The sequence below is a fragment of the Anomalospiza imberbis genome, chromosome W (genome assembly GCF_031753505.1).
Source record: "Anomalospiza imberbis isolate Cuckoo-Finch-1a 21T00152 chromosome W, ASM3175350v1, whole genome shotgun sequence".
In the NCBI taxonomy this organism is placed as follows: domain Eukaryota; kingdom Metazoa; phylum Chordata; class Aves; order Passeriformes; family Viduidae; genus Anomalospiza; species Anomalospiza imberbis.
In genome coordinates this window covers 1,415,450-1,435,704 of record NC_089720.1, presented here as the reverse complement: position 1 = coordinate 1,435,704, position 20,255 = coordinate 1,415,450, and the positions used below count along the sequence as shown (strand labels likewise).

At 42.7% G+C, this 20,255-nt stretch overlaps 1 long non-coding RNA gene across 6 annotated transcripts; it reads right to left on the bottom strand.

Annotated features, from left to right (window-relative positions):
- Positions 1-8,850: 8,850 nt before the first annotated feature.
- LOC137464311 (uncharacterized) lies at positions 8,851-17,968 on the bottom strand. 6 transcript variants are annotated; one of them, XR_010994176.1, is made up of 5 exons: positions 17,386-17,968; positions 15,463-15,576; positions 14,199-14,349; positions 12,537-12,638; positions 8,851-9,617 (listed from the first exon to the last, which is right to left on the bottom strand). It is a non-coding gene; the product is annotated as an uncharacterized lncRNA (long non-coding RNA). The 6 variants fall into 6 exon arrangements; XR_010994173.1 differs by having other exon boundaries at positions 15,493-15,576; XR_010994172.1 differs by having other exon boundaries at positions 14,199-15,576.
- Positions 17,969-20,255: the final 2,287 nt, after the last annotated feature.

The following is a 20,255-nucleotide window of genomic DNA, read 5'->3' as shown; positions in this document are numbered from 1 at the left end:
TCCCATTGTGAGATGCTCCGCCCAGAGGGAGGAGACAAGCATTCCTAACTGGATATAATCTGGGTTTTTGGGACACCAGACAGCCTTTTCTGCTGGATTCCCAAGAGGAACAGCTGGATTATTCCACTGGATCTTCAAAGGAAGACTACATCCTTCTACAGGATTACTGCTCGAAAAGAACCACATCTGTCACTCCAGGAGGACTGCAGCCATTCCAATTTGAACTGCGACAAAAATTTGGACTGGACCAAAAGGTTGTCAGGTTGTATTCTGACTCAGTCAGTGGTATTTTTCTTTTGTATTATTGCATGTATTTTGTTTTCTTTTTCCCCTTTTACTAATAAATTGTATTTCTGACTTGGAGTCTCTCACTGGTTTTGCTTTCAAACCGGAACATATATTAAGATAGTTCTCTTTGCAGGGTAGGTAGACAAAACAATCCTTTTCCAGCTTGAGAACAAAGGACAACTGTTACAAGCTTCAAGTCCAAAAAGCATAAACAATGGTGAACTGAAGAGAGCAAACAAGGAGGATAGGACTTATGGATATTCTCAGTTCAGTCAGAGAGAAAAAGAGAGGGTTTTTCTAACCAGGCGAGAGCCTGGGAAACAGTTGAGAAAGAATGTAAATAATTCTCTAATCTCTCTTGTTGTTCACATTGTTTATAGATATGTTCTGCCACCGTGTGTCATTCACTGCACACCAGTGGTGTGAGATGTTTTTATTTTGAGACCAATGAAATGAGTCTGCACGATGTTCTCTATATATAGAGCAGTACATTTGAAATAAATCAGTTTCATTCCTTGCCTTCTAACTTGGAGTCCTTCTGTTCCCATCCTGCTCAACAGCGACATCTGGTGGACCCCGACTGTTAGTGCAGCCTAGGCTGAAGGCCCGAGCCCCGGCGTCTTGCGGGGATCGCTCTGCGACCGCGGCTACGCGCCAGTAGCCTAGAGGCTCTGGCCGGACATCTTTGCCCTCTGGAGAGAGGTAACACTGAAACCGCATGCCTTCTGGAGAAGGCTTGGTCCTGTCTGGACCACGGGTAGGCTCTTAGAAGCTGAAAACTGAGCGGGACGGCTTTTCCCTGAAGTAGTGGACTGTCTTTTTCTTGAAGGGGACCTCTGCTAAGGGAGGGCTTCTTAACAATGGGGAACCAGCCATCTACAGCTGAATGGTTGGTCTTGACCGCTTGGCAAAGCTGTGCCCCTCAGCTGGAGGCCCAGGTCTCCGATGATGAGCTCGTCAGACTCCTGGGTTGGGCTCGGGACCGTGGATTTTCTGTGGACCCTGGACGCGCCTTTGATCTTAGAGTTTGGTGCAAATTGGGACGCTGCCTCATGAAGCAGATGAGCAAGGGGGACGCTACAGCGTCCGCACTGTTCACAGTCTGGGGACACATCTACATAGCCCTGCGAGGCGAGTCCCCGAGAGGCAGCGGTTCCGACTGGGACATTTCGGGATTCTGGACACTGACCGCGCCGCAGTCCGCGCTGCGACCGACGTTGCAAGGACTGCACGGGGCGGCCCCAGATCGGCGGCCGCCGCCACCGCCCACGGCTCTGCAGCCCCCCCTTTTTCCTGACTGCATTCGCGAGGGGGCCGGCACTGCCTGCAGTCCATGGTGCAGTGGGGGCTGCAGCCCCCCCCAACTCCTTCGCTAATGGAGCCTGCGCAGATGTACGGGCCTTGCCCTCTTGTACTGCTGGGACCGGCAATGGAGCCTCTGATCCATCCCCTGACACGCCCCCTGCCGCACGCGGGGGCTTCGGCTTTGCCAAGAGGACAGGCGCAACTGACTCCCGGTCCGCCCCTCTGCGCGCCGTGCGGACCGGCAGATTTGATATCCTTTGCCATACCAGCGCCTGCGGTGCAGCAACACGTCTTGGGCGGGACCTCCATGTCGTTCTCCGCCCTGCCCTCTGTGGGACTAGCTCCCGCGCCAGGGGGGGGTGGCTGCCTTTCACGCCCCGCCTGCCATGACGCCACTCCTGCCGGCAGCGGGGTTCGCCGCCCTGCCGCCGCTCCGCCCGCCGTTTCAGCGGCAGCAGTAGCCTTGCCTTTCGCTCCACCCTCCGTTCCGCTCGGAGCGAGCCCGCCGCTGCAGCCGCCGGGGCCGAGAGAAGCCGCCGCGCCGCCGCGGTCACCAGCGCCACTTCTGAGAGAGATGCCGCCGCCGCGGCCCCCCAGCTCGGACCGACAGCGAGCCGACTGCTGCCGCCGACGCCGCGACCGCCAGCGTCGAGAGACGCCGCCGCAGCCTCGCCGCCCACTCCGCTTGGGCTGGTGGCGTGTCACGCCGCGGGGAGAACTGCACCCCCCGGGCCGCCCGCCGCGGGGGGGCAGCGCCCGCGGGGCGCCGCGGCTGCCGTCGCCGCGCCGCCTGAAGCCGACTGATCAGCAGCGACTTCGCTCTGTGATCCGCCGCCGGCAGCGGCAGAGAGCCCAGTGCTGGACAACACATCCAGCCTGTTTGTTTCAGAACCTGCATCCAGCCCACCACTCCCTCTGCTTCCCCCAGACTGCCCCTAGCTCTGTCCCACTGAGGCAGAGGCAGCGGGAGGGAGCACCGGCTTGGTCCGCAGCAGCGTCCCTGCTGCTGCTGGTACCGGGGCTGGGGAGGAGGGGGGTGGGGCCGCGAATCAGGGAGCTGGGCAACAATCGATTGTATCGCGGGGCAGCGCAAACACACTGGGAGCGAAGTGTGTACACTTGTACTGGGCAGGCATGAGCGGTGCCAAGGGCCCCAAATTCAGGGTGGAATTTTATATTCCCGAGAAAACCTCCCCTGCCCACGACCTGCACGTTCTGCTCCTGTTCGCAGAGCGGGATGCCGAGAAGCTGTGGCTTGATCCATGACCAGGTGGGGTGGGGGGAGGGCGAAAAGCCGGAGGAATTGCCGGGATCCTCGCAGCCTGGTGGGGGCGTGCACCGAAATATAAGGTTGGAATGGGTCGCCCATCTGCGGGTGGCCATGGAGTGTCCCAGGGACCCCAGATTCAGGGGCCCCAAGTGAATGAGAAGCTGGGGGCAGGGACCAAGCCGCGTGGATCTTGGCTCGGTAGAGAGCCTGGGCTCTCCGCCCCCCCGGCCAGGTTTGGGACTCTTGGCCCGGCCTCCTGGACCGGGTTCTCCGCCTCGCCTCGCACCACAGGGTCCTAGAGCCCGCAGGTGCTGCTGTTTTTTTTTTGGGGAAAAAAAAGGCGGAAAGAGCTGTGTTTTACTGACAGCTCAAACTACTGGAAAGCCACGACAGCCTCGGCCCAAGTGATTGAATTAAGGGCTGTGACCATGGCATTTCAGAGATTTCATGGCATTTCAGAGATTTCTCAAGTATTTTTGAATTTGGTCAATTTCTGAATTGGGTCAATTTCACTCAATTACTTTGAAAGCTTTGAGGATGCAGTTTGGACCTGATTTCAAATTTGTCACTCAAATTGTTCATTGAGGACATGACTGCATGGGCCAAAGCCTTGCATGATTCTTCTGTCAAGTGCACACACCTTGCAAAAGCAATTTGATGAATGCCAACCAAGGCTTGACCTTCTGCACCTTATTGGCTGGGATAAATCCCAGAGGCCTAAAGGCTTTGCAGCTGTGGCAGACAGATATTACTCATCTTGCCAGGTTCCGAATTTGGCTGATTTGGGTATGTGCGCATGTTTGTTGATACCTTCTTTTCTGTTATGTGTGCATCTGCTCACACTGGGAAATGGGTTTTGACAAGTTGGACTGCCAGTCCTTTGGCAGACTGACAATGAGTTGTTACTGTCCTAGAGTTAGTGACAGATTTCTTGGAGTTTATAATGGGAGTTTGGAATCTCTTCGACTGTTCTGAGACAATACCCAAATTGAGGTTTTGATTGATTGAAGCTGATAAAACTCTCGAGCTGTGTTTGTTCTCTTTCCTGCAAGGCCCCTGCAGGAGGGCACAGACACCGCCTTTTTCTTTTCTTTTTTCTTTTTTTGTAAACAAAACAGAGCAAATATGGATATTCTCAGTTCAGTCAGAGAGAAAAAGAGAGGGTTTTTCTAACCAGGCGAGAGCCTGGGAAACAGCTGGGAAAGAATGTAAATAATACTCTAATCTCTCTTCTTGTTCACATTGTTTATAGATATGTTCTGCCACCGTGCGTCATTCACTGCACACCAGTGGTGTGAGATGTTTTTATTTTGAGACCAATGAAATGAGTCTGCACGATGTTCTCTATATATAGAGCAGTACATTTGAAATAAATCAGTTTCATTCCTTGCCTTCTAACTTGGAGTCTTCTGTTCCCATCCTGCTCAACAGCGACAGGGACTTAATAATCTGAAGCTGTAAGTGGACAATTAACCCCAATATGCAAATGGACCAAAACTTATAAAAGTGTGAAACCTCGTGACCGGTCGTCCATCTTGTGACCATCTTGGATCCATCTTGAGTGTAGCCCTGGCCAGGCTGTTGTACTGCCCAAGGTGTATCCTTTTAAGGCCTTTTAATGAATACCTACTTTATTCTTTAGCTTATTCTAGTTTCTGTTCTAGGTCAGCCTCTCCAGGCATCAAATTTGCTTTACATTTGCCAATTTCTCATTAGTACTATACTTATCTATCTCTGAAACTATCCACCTGGTGAGTTTTTTTTTCTTTTTTCTGTCTATTCAGCATTAAGCAACTAGTTAACCATATACTCGCCATTATATTGTATAAAAAGTATATGGGTATAAAATATTACGATTCAGGTTATATAGGTATAAAATGCTATGATTTGGGTTATATTGATATCAGGTTATATAGATATAAAAAAGTAATTATTTAGGTTATATTGATATCAGGTTATATAGATATATTAGTTTATATTGATATTTTATAACTCAACCTATATAAGCACCTTGTAACTTTGACCTAAGTTATATAGGCATAAACCCCTTTTTTTTTAGAGGAAACACTTATTCCAGAGCATTTTAATAAATGAAATATTTTAAACAAAGTGCTTCACAGATCTGAACCCTGCATGGTTGTACTGTTTGGTCTAGAAGCATTTTGTAGACATCATAGGAGCATTTCACACAAAACTGAAAATATAATTCAGATGAGTAATAAACAGGACATTTCTAACATTTTTACACTTTCAAGCAGTTGAGTTCTTCCAACCACTGGGTTTTGTAACAAATGTGTCCTACAGCAGTACAGGTTCATAGATTCCTTTAGCAGCAGAGGCCTCCTTTCAAAGGGCATGTGGTCTTTTTGGGTTGATCTGTTTACTGGCCTGTTCCTCCTCTTGTAGAGCTGCCCAGAAAGATTTCACTTTAATGAAAAAGAGAGCATGAGTACTAATATGCCTGTGCTCAACACAGATCCTGAAACTAAGGCCTGATGCCCCACATACTGGCCCTAAGGCAAAACAAAGAGCACTCCTACACAAAAATAGCTGAAGATACAAACTACAAGACAATTGAGATAAGCTTAAATTTAATACTTACCATACAAACAAATTTCTTAACAACTTAGTCCCTTCTTAGATGCTACCCCTGTGTCCTGGTTTAGGGCAATTTTGGGAGAAAAGATCTCTAAAGGATTTCCTCTAGAAAAGCAAATTCAAGCGGCCCCTCCCTCAACTGTGGAAAAAACTGTTTATTTAACAGGCAAAGCATTCACCAGCACAAAAAAAAATGAACACTATTAAACAATACAACCTCTTGCTGCTCCAAAAGAGCTGACAAACTCCGAAAGTCCCCTTTGTGGGTTGTAGCTCAGCTCACTCAGTCTCTTATCAGTCCCTCCAGTCCTGGAAATGCCGTGGCCCAGGCCCGGCCCAGTGGACCACAGGTGTGAGCTGCCGGTGCTGTTCTGGGTGTTCAGACCAGAGCAGGTTTACACAGGTCCAAAGAAAAAGAAAAACCACAGTCCAGGGAACTTCTCTGCCTCAGCTAGCTAAAAACTAACTAAAAGCAAAGGAAAACTCTGTCCTGCCATCTGTCCGTCCGCAGACAACACAGGAGCAGGAACGTGGAGGAGTGAGTGCAGTTTCTGAAAACAAACTGTGCGCTTCTTCCCCCCCCCTTCACTCTCAAAACCAATCTTAAAGATGCAAAACTTATTTCTGGGCTAAACAGACGAATGGGGATATGAGCATCATAAAGTCATCCCAGGACACCCTGTCTCTTCTTAAGAAGAAATTCTCCCTTGTGAGGGTGGTGAGGCCCTGGCACAGGTTGACCAGAGAAGCTGTGGCTGCCCCATCCCTGAAAGTGTTTAAGGCCAGGTTGGACAGGGATTGGAGCAACCTGGTCTAGTGGAAGATGTCCCTGCCCATGGTAGGGAGGAGAATGAGATAAACTTTAAGGTCCCTTCCTGTCGGAACCCAGAATGTCCCTTGGACATTCTTGGATGTTCCGGGCCCAGGTCAGAAGCATTTGAGACCCTGGAATGCAGCCACAGACCCCTATGGCTTTGAACCTGATCCATGGAACAATTTACCAACCTTGCAGGAAGAACAAGAAATCACAAAAGTTTAGATATTATAGTAGAAGTAATCACAAAGTGAGAGGAAGAGTTTTTGAGTGTTGTACAGGGGGGTTTTAGGCCTTGTACAGAGGGGTCTGAGTTTTGTACATGGGGGTCAGAAGTTCTAAGATGGAGGGACTTGGGTGTGCCCTGTCCTTTTTTCCTTCTTCTTCCTAACCTCCATGTTCTTGGTGATGTTGGCATTCACAGATTGGTTTAGAGTAGAAAGTCACTGTTCAATATAGGTGATGGGCATTGGGGAAAAACTATAAACATCTAATACGCAATGTATGATATAAAAGAGGGCACCAGCCCCCTGGGTGTGGGAGTGTGCCTTTGCCTGACTGCTGAACGGACCGCAGCAGCTCAGGGAGAAATCTTTTAGATAACATACAATAAACTACCTTGAGACCGGATGACTGAAGACTACTGAGTCTTTCTTTGGAAGCTCGGGTTGGAGGAGAGACTTTTCCACCTTTCCGGGCCACCCCAATCAGGGAGTGAGGCCCGACAACAACAACAGACCCCGCAGAGAACCAGTGATCCATGACTGTCTGGAGACCATTGAAGTCACCTACTCCAGCTGCCTGGATCTGAAGGGCATCCCACTCGAAGGTGCTGAGACTTGGTTTACTGATGGAAGCAGCTATGTCATCAGTGGAAAAAGGCACGCTGGATATGCGGTTACCACAAGCAGAGCGGTAATAGAGTCTGGACCCTTATCAGCAAACACCTCTGCACAGAAGGCTGAAATAATCGCCTTAACTCGAGCCTTAGAGCTGGCAAAAGGAAAAGAGATTAACATCTACACAGACTCTAGGTATGCATTAGGGGTGGTTCATTCCCGGGCTCACCCCAACCGGGGGTGAGTTCCGGCACCTTCCAACCTAAACCATTCTGTGATTCTATGATAACAACTTTTCTATGAATGTGAAAAGCATTTGTGATTAAATTTTGGAAGTAAACAGAAATACATCAATCATTTTTTTCATCATAGCTAGCACGAGAATAGGAGAAACCCTAGAAAAGAAGTATGTCATCCTTTCCTATTTATTTTCCTCTTCTACTCCTGTTCCACAGTAATATGCCCAAGAATGGTGTAAGACACAGTCCGAAGTTCCCCTCATTTTTTGCCTCACGATTGTCGCAATGGCAGAGACTAAGATCCTGAAGACCCTGACTGGAGTTCTGGCCTGCTTGAATTGGATGCTTGCCAAGTAATTGTTTGTAGGTGTGTTTGCTGTGTCACCACACTACACTGCTTTGAGCAGGGCCTGGCAAGGAGCGGCTTGCTCTATATGCTTACAGCTGCTTCACGATACCCAAACCCATGAATTTTCCCACCTCTTGGCCAAATGAACTTTCTGGGGTAACTTTGGTGATCTCCCATGGAAGATCCCTATAATCCTAGCACAGGGGCACTGGCCTGACTGAAGCAGGATGTTTTTCAAGTGGTGCCTGAAGGTGTGTTCGCTGGACCAAGAAAACAATGGGTCTCGCTCACTGCTGAAATTGACTTGCCCTGCTTCGGAACATGGACTGTCTGTACCTGTTTTTCAATAGACTCATTTCTCCATTACCTGTTCCCCCCACTTAGCAGAGGACTATAAAACCCCTAAGTTAACCAAGACTTTGGTGAACCCCCACGGATGACAGTGGATCTATTGGCTGGACCACGAAGATTTCGTCTCTCTGTTGGTAGCTATATCCCCCCTTCCTCTCTTTCTCTCTCTCTCTAGCCTTTATTTCCTTTCTGACCCCTCTATCGCATTTGCTGTGGGCACTCAATAAAAGGTGCATTTGTTGTGATTAAATGGATGATCCCCTGCTGTTTGTCTTTTGCACTTTTGGGATCGGTAAAATGAGTCATCATGACTCCGCTTGTCTTAGCGGATCGTGACAAACGGGAAGAAGGAAACAAAACTGACAGCATAAAAAAGTCAGTCCCAAAGTGACAGGACTAAAAGCTGAAATATTCAGTGACCATTATGTTCCATGAGCATAACAGAAAAGTTACTGGGAGAAAGAAGCTTTAACAGTTCTTCCCTCCTGTAAAGCTATATGTTTTATCATGCTATTTGTAAAGATGCAAGGTTCTTTTAGACATCCTTTATCTCCAGTAACTTGTTTCAAAAGTAGTACCTAATAAGTTATGGAAGAACAGGGAGTCACCTAAACTGTTTTTTTACTGCTGTTGTCTCAAATTGTCTTTCCCTGAAGAGGAAGCCATCATCCATAAGAAACAAAGGAATGTACATCAAATTCTTTGCTAAAGTATACTGGTACCAATACATGCATACAAAGCAAGCAGGCCACATCTGATTTACTTGATGTATTCTAACTTACACCAGATACTCAGACTGAGTAAAATGTAAGATTTTATCATAAAGAGTTTTCTAACACAGATAAAAAAAATCCAAACTAAACCAGTATAGCAAGTCTGCTGGAATGCAGATACATAGAGAAACTAAAATGAAAAATTAATCTCCATGAGGTACCAAGCTGACATGCTGATTTTAAAAGACAAATGAAAGAGTCAATTTTGGTAACTAAACATTATCTGTGGTTGGTTTTTCAACAAAGAGAGGCTGACAATATTTTGACAGAAAAGCTGCTAAGGAAAAAAGTAGGCTAAAAGCCATGCTATTCAGAACTCGACGTTACTCTTAAGCACAGACTGCAAAACAACAGCAGGTTTTCTTTTTCTTTCCTTTATTCTTTTGGAACAAAGGAAAAAAAAAACAACCCAAAGTTGCAGGATCAAGTTTATACTTCCTGGAGGTAAAGCAGACTCTTCCTAGAGTCCATCCAACTAGGATGGATTGAATACAGATGTGAACTTGTTCTTAAATAAATGTTCCTTTCTCAGAACATTACAGGACAGCATAAGGTGGAAAAAGACCCCAAAAGATAACCACACTCTTTTTATCCCCTTACTGCAAGTGTCCATGGCATATGAAAATGCACACAAAAGTGATTAAAAGCAATCTACCTCTGAGTTTGGTCAGAATATCAATTTTTTGCTCTAGAATTGCTTCAAGTTGGGTAGCATAAGAATCCACATCATAGTCTACTTCTTCTGTCATCTCAAGAAGAGCTTTTTCATCTTCCAGCCATCTAATAGATTCCTAGGTAAAAGTTAAAAAAACCTCAACTAAATACATTAACAAAGTTTCAATGCAAGTTTCAAATTCATGAGCTGAATTATTCCTTTTCTCAAGATGATCACACTTTTATTGTCTAGTCACCTCACTATAATGTTTCAATCCTAAAATGAATCCTTATTCCTAATTTAGCAAAATTGTATGTTTTCTACATAATTTCTTAACTCCAGTGGTCATAACAGCAACAGACAAACCCCAGCTACCCCAGTTCTCTTCAAATTCAGAACATTAGATGGTTGTAAAACTAAGAAATTAAGAACTTTATTTCCTGGTTATGTACCCTTAGGTAGGTATCAAACTTTGAAGCCAGATTTCATTTTTAAGTATGGGCTGGTTGCCACTGACAATAATCATTGTTGTGTCATTATTGCAGTCAAGGAGCCAAAATAATTCTGTCCATACTCAAAACCAGTTTTGAGAGAAGCTGTATAAAAGAAGAGCTAACTCTCCAGACAGATAAGAGTACTGTAAAAGATGGTTAAAGCAGATCTTAGGAATCTTTGCACTCTGAATATTAAAAATTAAAAAAAAAAAAAAAAGTCTTGCAGCAAAGAAGAATGCAACCAGGCACTTAAAGGTTACAGAATCATGCAAAGCTGTGATTAGATGAATTGATCTCCTTGGAAATGCTTTCATTAAAAATAAAGTAAGCAGATGACAGTTCTATGCATGCTGAGCCTGAAATACTAAAATTAAGTCTCCCTCTGTGCTCAGTAGTTCACATAATATTGAAAGCATAGTCCAAACCCTGTATGTTTTGTTGACTTTCAGGACAGATGGAGCTCTCACACTGAGATAGGATTTATGCCATCTAATGTAAACTTGTATATCCAAGAAACAAAGGAAGATCAAGACGTCTATAGTACAATTAATTCACTTAATCTATTTTAGAGATTTTTGTTAGGATGGGATGTTTTATATCCCAAAATCAACAGCTTCCAGGAAAAAACTGACAGAAGACAACTTCTGCATGTTACAGCTTGTAGATTTTGTATTTGTGTAACCCATCTTCACTCATGGCATAAACTAACAAGTAAAATTGAGATGTGTTGTATTGGTTTGGCACGGCCTGGTTTTTGGTAGCAGGGGGGCCACAAAGATGGCTCCTGTGAGGAGCTGCTAGAAGCTTCCACCATGTCCAGCAGAGCCAATGTCTGATGGCTCTGAAGATGGACATGCTGCTGGCCAAAACTGGGCCAATGAGAGGGGTTGTTAACGCCTCTGTGATAACATATTTAAGAAGAAAATAAAAACAAAGTCATGGGGTTTTGCTTCTAGTCAGAGAAGAAGAGGAGGTGTAAATATGTGAGGGAAAACAAAATGGCGACACCAAGGTCAGTGGAGAAGGAGGGGGAGGAGGCTTTCCAGGCACCGGAGTCGAAATTCCTCTGCAGGCCGTAGTGAAGACCATGGTGAAGCAGGTTGTCCCCCTGCAGCCCATGGGGATCCACGGGGAATGCAGAGATCCACTCACAGCCCTAGGTGGGAGGTGCCTATGCCAGAGAGGGTGGATGCCTGGAGGAGGCTGTGATCAAGTGGAAAACCCAATGGAGAAAGGGGGCCCCTGATTCCAGGCTGGAGCAGCCTGTCCTTGGAGGACTGCACCACGTGGAAAGAAAGACCCATGTCACAGCAGTTTTGGGAAGATTGCCTGTGGATGGGAGTTCACATTGCAGCAGGTGCAGTATGGCTACTGCTCGTGAGAGTGGATCCACGCCAGAGAAGTTCAGGGAGAACTGTCTCCTGTGGGAGCGATCCCACAGTCTCACAGGAGAAGGACTCCTCTCCTAGAGCAGCGGAAGAAAATCTTGGTGATGAACTGACCAAAACCCCAATGCCCTGTCTACCTGCACTGTTGGTGGGAAGGAAGGAGGGGCTGGGGGGAAAATGGTGTTTTAAGGGCTTATTTTGTTTCTCATATTCCTCCTCTGATTCTGTTAGTAATAAAATTCACTTTGCATGTTAAGTTGAGCCTGGTTTGCCCTTGAAATATTTATCCAGGTCCTTATCTCACTCATGAACTGTTTGTTAAGTTTTTTCCCTTCTTTGCCCAGCGGTGGCAGGGGAGGGTGAACAAGTGACTCTAGTGGGTGCCTGGCATTGGGCCAGTCTCAAACCATGACATGTGTATTCCCTATAGGTTTAATGTTTTGCTATTTTCTTGCTGCAGATGCTCCAAATGGACAGACTGACTAAAGATTCTAAGGTTATGAACCGAAACAATTCACATTTCCTTCTGAAAACTAGTAACTCATATATATTAGAATTTATTTTGTAACTATAAGAGGCTCTGTGGTGCTGATCAGCATTACACTATGTGGTCAGTACTCCTTTCAAAGACCCTGACTAGTAGTAAATGAAAACCTTATGTATCTGCAAAAAGGAAGAAAACAGGCACTTAGAAATATATTTGTTTCTTCTGGATCTCAGTATCTCAGAGAAAGATGTGTCAGAAGGATATTTAAAGAAAATACTACGAGGGAGTATTGCTGTATTTTAGAGGGAGATGACCACACAGAAATGGTGCTGATAGGGACATTACTATATAGACACATTACTATTAATCGCCAGCTTTGGCATTGGAATACTGGCATAGACAAGACAGTGAAATTGAAAATTTTGAGACCAATCTGAGTAAGCACCCTACAACTAGAAAAAAACAGTCACTAATGCTGGAAAAGGACTAACGCAAAAAAAATAGTAAATAGTTGAAATAGTAAAAAGAAAGTAGCAATTTTTCTTACAATAAAGACAGCCTGTTTAGGAAATCTCAGAAAGCAGCAGAATGACCAGATGATATCCTACATCTTCAAGAGTATGCACTTTTATTGCCAAAACCTGAATTCTAGTATTAGGGTAAAACAAGGTAGGGTCCATTTTTACCTGGAAGACAGCCCTGTGGTCTTCTACTACTTGCTGTTCCATTTCCACCATTTGTGACACAGCTTCATGGAAAGTAAACAACTGTGGAGAAACTTCCTCTTCCTCAAAACAATAGTCAAGCTTGTTAGACTCAAAAGAACTGTGGTTACAGGAAATATATTGAATATAATCATAATCATGAAAAGAAATATGCAGAAAGCAGAACCTGTCAAAAATAAAACTTAATTCTTTTTAGCAAGAAAATGTCCAGAAATGAGTGGACAGAGCAATAAATTTAAACTCTTCACAGAGTTAAATTTAATTCATATTCATTAAAAATTTCCAGCCACTAACCCTAATGGATACTGGAAAACAGAATATTCCCCATGAAAAAAAACCCAAGTTAAAAAAGTGGGAGGAAGAATTCATAAGGGAAGAATGTTAATTTCTAGTAGGTTTTAATAAGAAAACTTGTTTTCTGTCAGGGCTTTTTGTTGTGCCAATTTTCAAAAAAGAGAACAGCAATTACATTCAATGCATTTCAAGAAAACAAAATTAAATTAACCCTTTGGAAAAGAAGGGTAATAAATGTAAAGTAAAAAATCCAAAAGATATGTTGTGATGAATGCACAACTGGGATTTACAAACTAGGACAAACAGGAGTTCTTTAAACATAAATAGTTAATCACAATAAAAGGGGAAAGCACTAGGTAGGCTGCAATTAATGTTTTAACAAAACAGTATGGTTCCTTCTACCATGCTTTTAAAATCTTTAAAAAAACACATTGAAAAGCGTAATTGAATTCCACATGAACAAGGAAAAAGTATGATATGAAAGGATATCTGGCTGTAAGGACTGTCCAGTGGGAAGCTCTAGGAATCATTATCATGTTCTTATAAAATAAAGTCCAGGAAGAAGAGACAGCTATTAAAATGAGAAATACAGCAAACACCATATAGAGGTGTTTGAAAAGGCAGAGAGTCTGGGGAAAAATAATTTAGGGTAGTAAGGATTTTTCTTTTGTACCTTTCATCAACATTTTCACAAACCAACTTGAACATTTAAGGAACCAGGACTAGAGCTGATAATCAGTACTGAGGGAAAAAAATGCCCTTTATAAGGTGCCTCTCAGTCCCAGCTCTCCACTCATGCAGCCCAAGGAGACATCCTGGGAACATGATGTGGCTTTCTCCCAAACATTGCTCTGGGGTTTCACTCCATGAAAATCAGGATGTTGGGAAGAGGAATGATGGGTAGCCAGATTTTTAAACACAGAGAAATACAAACTCACTCAAAACAGGGTTCCATGCAGGAAAAATAATGGTCAAACCACAGGAGTGTTAAATAAAATGGATGCATTTCCCAGGCTACTTCTAACTATTTAATAAGAGATAAATCTATACTGGAAAATGAACACTAAAAATGTGAGAGCCTAGAACAGACCCTGCCTAGATATTAAAAGCCATAATCAGCAAGGAAGATAAGGAAAAGTAAAACATTCTCCTCTCACCATTCAAGAAACTTTTTGAGTGTATATGGGAATGAGCATAATAGCATAAGGTGAAAAGGCATGCTGTATCTACTAAATGATATTGCTAACAGGCTATAAAGACACATTACTCTCGATTAGTTTTGCTGCTGCATTTATCATCGCTTTCCGTGCAATGTTGTAAACCACTCACATTTTGTTCACAAAGCAGTTTGAGATCATGTCTCTGAGGAGAGCTCCCCACACCCCACTGTGTCTTTAAGTCATCGATCTGATTGGAAGCATGGTGTATAATAGGTGAGATATCTCCTGCAGCACTAGGATCAACCATCAACTCCTTCACCCTACATTCAGAAAATATTTAAATTGTAAATTAGTAATTTCCTGTTCAAAAGAGTCACAACCAAAAATAAAGCTCGTTTATGCACAATTTATTTAATTTAATAAGGATGCTGATTTTAGCTTCACAAATTTAATGTACTTTCAGTGGCAAAAAGATGTTAGTTCAACTCCTAAAAAGCACAGGTGAATTGCAGTCCATCTTCTCACAAGAGGCAGTTTTTGACTGAAATCTTAGTACTCATTAACTGTTAAGAGGGCAAAAATGTCCATACCCTCAATATTAACTCCTCAATAAGGAATAATATTTGAAAGAAAAGTTCATTCAGCATCCTAAACTTGACCATCGTTTTTTTTCTGTGCACACAATTGTGCTTAAAAAAAATTAGTCAATCAGTACCCTACTAGATGTTATAAGCAAATCCAGCAAGAATTTTGATGAAAATAATAACTTGCAGCCAACTATCTCAGAAAATTAATAGATCCCTTAATTAAAATAATTTAAAAGGTGAAAATATATTATTAAAGTGTAAGGTTCTTGCAGCATGAAAATAGTTTAAAATATTGATAATGATTCTATCAAAAAAAGGCCCATTTAAAAGAACGCTTATGAAACAGACATCAAACTCTGCAAGTATAACAAGTTTTAGAAAAAATTCTTAATTTTTAAGGGGAATTTCTTTTTGAAGTAGCACATATTTACTACAATGGAAACTAAATTTCTGTATTTCATTCATCTTTTGAACGATTAAAAGTTTTTTAAATATATATGTATTAAAATGGTTTTCTTTTTAAATTATCTATATTCAAATTACCCTAAACACAGACTTGTCATATTTGGTCCATTAAATGTATGAAGGTGACATCACTTTTTTTGTTGTTTTTTTTCTTTTTAATGTGTGAAGGAAATGAGCAAGCCTGGATACAGAGTGTGGTTGTTGTGAACAAAACAATGGTAAGATGATTGCAGATCATGCAGAACCATCACCTGGCAAAAACAATAAAACCAAAGTATGTGTGACTCAAGGCAAGGGGACTAATGAAAGGTTTGTCTGTAAAATTGCATTACCAAAAAGAAAATTCAAAAATAAACATTCTGTATATAGAATGAAGTAGACCTGGTGATTGAAGGAGAAAAGTCATCATACTCATAGGAAGGAGAGTGATCAGAGCAACTGCCACTACCGTGTGAGAAGGGAATGTCTGAAGGACTAATTCTAAATTCTTTTACTCTGCAGCAGCAAAATATAGCAGCAAATTAAAAGAAAATTATCTCAAACACAGTTAAAATAACTGTTTAGCATTCTTTAATAGTTTAACAATAAAATTATTTTTACATTAAAAAAGAAGACTGTGGACATATTTAAATCTTCTGCAAATGGTTACAGATCACTAACAAAATTGAACAATATCAGTGCTGGTAATTTGCAGGAGAGTATAATAGCAGTGTTTTCAGAAGAGTAATTCCAGATTTCAGTTTTTGCAGTTAATAAAATTTGCTCTACATTCAGTATTTCATTAAACTGATCTTTTTAACATATCAAACCACTACAGTGCCTTAAATTCTATACCTCCCCATCTTACACTGTGCAGACACTGGTGTTCTGCACCTAAAAACTACTTACTTGTACTATGAAAACTATATATTGGTGGAAAAAATTAAAATACTACACAAAACACATGAAGCAACTTTACAGTGATAGGCATAAAAAATTAACTCTACCCCAGCCAAAACTAGCACAACCCCCTAAAAACATATGATTTTAACAGCAAGGGGAAGAAACAGTTTCTGCACACCAATTTAGCATACTAGGAATAGGTATTTGTTTTTCAGTGTCCATTTCTGAAGTCACTTCAGCAATATGTATTCTATAAGGGATAGAAAGATCCAACTAGTTTTGATTAATGTGACACATCCTTCATTATGTTGCGGTAAGCAGGGGACTAGATGGCCCCTTCTCACCAGGAAGGGAATCACATAGACTGGTTCTAGCCAGGTAGATTTGCTACTGACTTGATCCAAACAGAAAGACATTTGGATACCAAGAGGAACGGATGATAAGTTACCCTAGCAGCCCTTTGTGCCTGATTAGTGACTGGCTGCAGGGAGGGGGCAGGAGAAGCAAAACAGGAGAGGATGTGGTTTTGCCCTGTCTTTCACTGGGGCAAGCAGACCACTAGGTGGTAGCTTCTTCTGGCAAAACCAGGCTTTCTAATGGCCCAGAAACTTGTTTGCCTCCTTTGTTCTTTGCAGCAAAGTGGTGGGTGGGTCTCTGGGGTGCAGGGTCTGATTGCAGGCATATGCAGGACCCCATCTCCCCAAACATTAATCATAGAACTGCAGCTGTGGAAGGCTCCTTTCACACTGACTGAAGAGACAAACACTTTCAGAGAGCAGTACAGGTCTCAGAGATGATGCATCAGGCTCTGGAGGCACTAACTTCTCCACTGATTATGTCACTGTTGGATTAACTGACTGTATTTAAGGGTCTCAGATATTTGCCTGAAGTTGGCAAATATAAAATTTAGGCCACAGCAACTGCTGAATTTTCATAAGAATAAGTTAGTTGAAATAGATCTATATATGATGTATCATATATATAAAAGAAACATGCTGGCAACTGAATGAAATTCCACCAAGGGGATGAAAAATCACATTGCAGAAAGGTATTTCAGCTAACACCCCAGGGAATCATCATGAAAACTGCCTACCCCTAATGCAAGAGATGATATCTCCAGAGCAGGGACAAAACTAAGAGAGGCATCTCCCAGATTCCTTGCAATCCCCACTATATAAATTTCTGGATAATGGCTTAAATGTAGTTTCCATTGATTCTCTTGCAATGGTTGCAAAAAGTTACAAATTTATTTAAATGTGAGCTTGAGTCAGTAATCAGTATTTTGGGTTGAATCTTATTAAGAAATGCAAGTACACTAAAATTATTCGAGCAGCTAAAATAATTATACATAATGGAACAAGAATATTCCAAATATCAGTGACCAACAGCATATATATCTATAAGCAATAACATTTTCCATACCTATTTGCATATCTCAATGTATTTAGAGTGTTTTCACATGATGCTATCCCTGGAGAAATTGTAGCAATCTGTAGAAAACAAGCCAGGCATTAATAAATCACTTTGTACAGATGAAACGGTAGATGAGTTTAAATTAATTTTTTATTTCCAATTTGATTTGAGATGTTCTACAAAATCTGTCTACTATGTACAGCTGTCCTAATGTCGGGAATTATATAAAGTTTAAAATTTTTTGGCAACTTTAGTCAGTCTTGTTCGCCTTTGCCCCAGGGGAAGATAATTGAAGTTTCTTTTCAAAGGACTGTTTCATCACTCAAGGCGTGATTAGCTTAACATCCCAAGAGACTGGGAGTAGCACAGAAGATACACAAAATATCGCAACCATTAACGACCATTATGACCATTAATGACCATAAACTCCAAACATCACCCCTGGCATAGTCAGAGACACCTGGTCCATAAAAGACTGATAAAAGAACCAAGGAATGAGGACCAAATTAGCATCAGAGGCAGAGAAATCCATTACCGATAAGAAACCAAATATTAAGAACTGTGTACCTTGGGACCAATGAACATTGAACCAATTAATTTCTCCGGGTTTTGACTCTGTTATAGATACATATTATAATATTGACTTTTCACAAATATTAAAATGAATACTATATGTGTTATGTTGGAAAGTAGTGCAGTATTAATCTCTTTTAAGTAGTGTGGTAAATATAGTTTTTAGGCTATAGCATAATATTAAAATAGAAAATATGTGATGTAAGATACTTTTTGTAACTAGCTCAAGGAATGGGAAAGATAACCAAGAAATTATTCACATTATCCTATCTGGATAGAGATAACAGCAACAGACACCAAGATCCCAAGAGAAGAATTATTGTCTCCTTATTGGGAAAGCTCAGACTTCAAGGAACCAAGAAGGTTGATTTACAAGATAGGGGGGAGACCTAAACTTAAGCAGAAACACCCTAGTTTGAAAGGAATGTTTGACTCATGTATGAGATATATGAATATGCAATAGGCTATTGCTTTTAAGGGGTAATCCTTTGTTAGCAAGGTGTGCTTTTTGGTGGAGTGCCAGGCACCCGGATGTCCATAATTCTTTGCTTTTTATTGTCTCTTATTGTTCTAATTTTCGTTGCTATTTACATTACTATTAAACTTCTAAAATTTTAACAAAAGTAAATGGCGTTTTTCACAAATGGATGTCCCACTGAGATCTAACACCTCGCTTCTGAAACCTCAGAGGATTCTGAGTGACAGAGGCACGCCCTGTCAAGTTTGGCAGCCTCACTCTGTTTCTTCTGGCATGATCGGCAGACACAGGTTCCTACCCGGTGGACAAAAAGAGACAATAAAACAAAGAAAAGGGAAAAGACTCCCTAAAACCACAGTAACTGGCCCCCTACGACTTGTGTACATGAAGACCGGGAAGGAAAAAAGATTATAAGTACTTTGGGGGGGGGGGGGGGGGCGGATATGGGGAGGGGGGTTGTGAGATGTGTGAATGAGACGTGGGCTGGCTACTCCGGACCTGCAAAGTGATTGTGGAGTTTCAGAGTGCAACAGTTCCGTTATTTCGCGAGAAATGCGACCAGGGAGGAAATGAAGTGAATGAAAAGAGTGAGAGAGACCCCTGGGATGACTGGGATTGGGTCCCAGGGAGGGGTTGGACCCCTCGAAGGAAGGTAGCAGAGAAGTTTCCTAGCACAATCCACTCGGAAATGGAACAAAAGGGAGGGGCCCCAAGAAATTTTGCCAGGTTGAGGGTCTAAACCACACAAGAGACTCAGGAGTGCCAAACTCAAGAGCATCTAGGCTTAAAAGCTGCTAGGCTGAAAGTAGACACACTAGAGACTCAGGGGTGTGGGATCCTAGAGCACCTTGAAATGGCCAATAACATCTGAGATTTTAACAAGTGATTTGAACGTAAAAGGTACCTTATTGTTGTCTTTCTGTATGTGACAGTGAGTGAGAAATAAAAGTGAGCAAATGTAGATGAATGAAAGCATACGTAATGAAATGGAGATTTTTGGAGTTCACTTGAGTTAACAAAATTAATTAAGCATTTAAATTTTAGCTTGTAGAATTATGTGTTGAATTTTAACCTCTTACTTAAGAAACCTCTGCCATGGTACAAAGGGCATAGGAAAATGCAAACTTCTGAAGCTTCTTGCATAAAGAACAATACCGGAGGAGACCAGTAGATGCAAAGAACCCAGATAAAGGGGCTCCTCTGTCTCCAAGCTTATCAAGACTGACAGATGTACTCAGATAAGCACCAAAGGACCAAAAGTGCACACGCAAAGGAGAAAAGTTCAAAAGTTCAGTCATGAGAAAGACCACAATCTTCAGCCTCAGAGACCACCAAGAGACTCCCGTGCGACCACCACAGCAAACCACGTGTGCCCAGAAGGGCGTGGACCTATTTAGCCTGAGAGGCGGGGCCAGGGGTTGAATATGCATGGAAAGGTTGTGTAATGTATTGCATATGGAACACCTTTGTGAATAAAGATTTGGGTCAGACCGAGGCTTGGGGCACAAGGTTTTGGAGAGCTATCTCACTTGTGCCGGGCGCTAACATACATACCTACTTCATAACTACATCAGGTTGTGGAGTCTATTTATTCCGTGTATCGCTTCATTTGGCGACCAGGAAGGGACAGCTCTGCTCACCCGCAGGTCCAGTTGGGGGCAGATGCCCTCAGGCACCCCGAGGATCTTCCCCAGAGGGACTCTGCGCCTCAGCTGTACACTGCGGGGAGCACAGCCCGTTACTGAGAACGGAAGTGGTATGTATTAATTTCTTTCTTTAAGGTTGGCACCTGATATGTCGCATCAAGACGTCATTGCGTGCAGTTTTG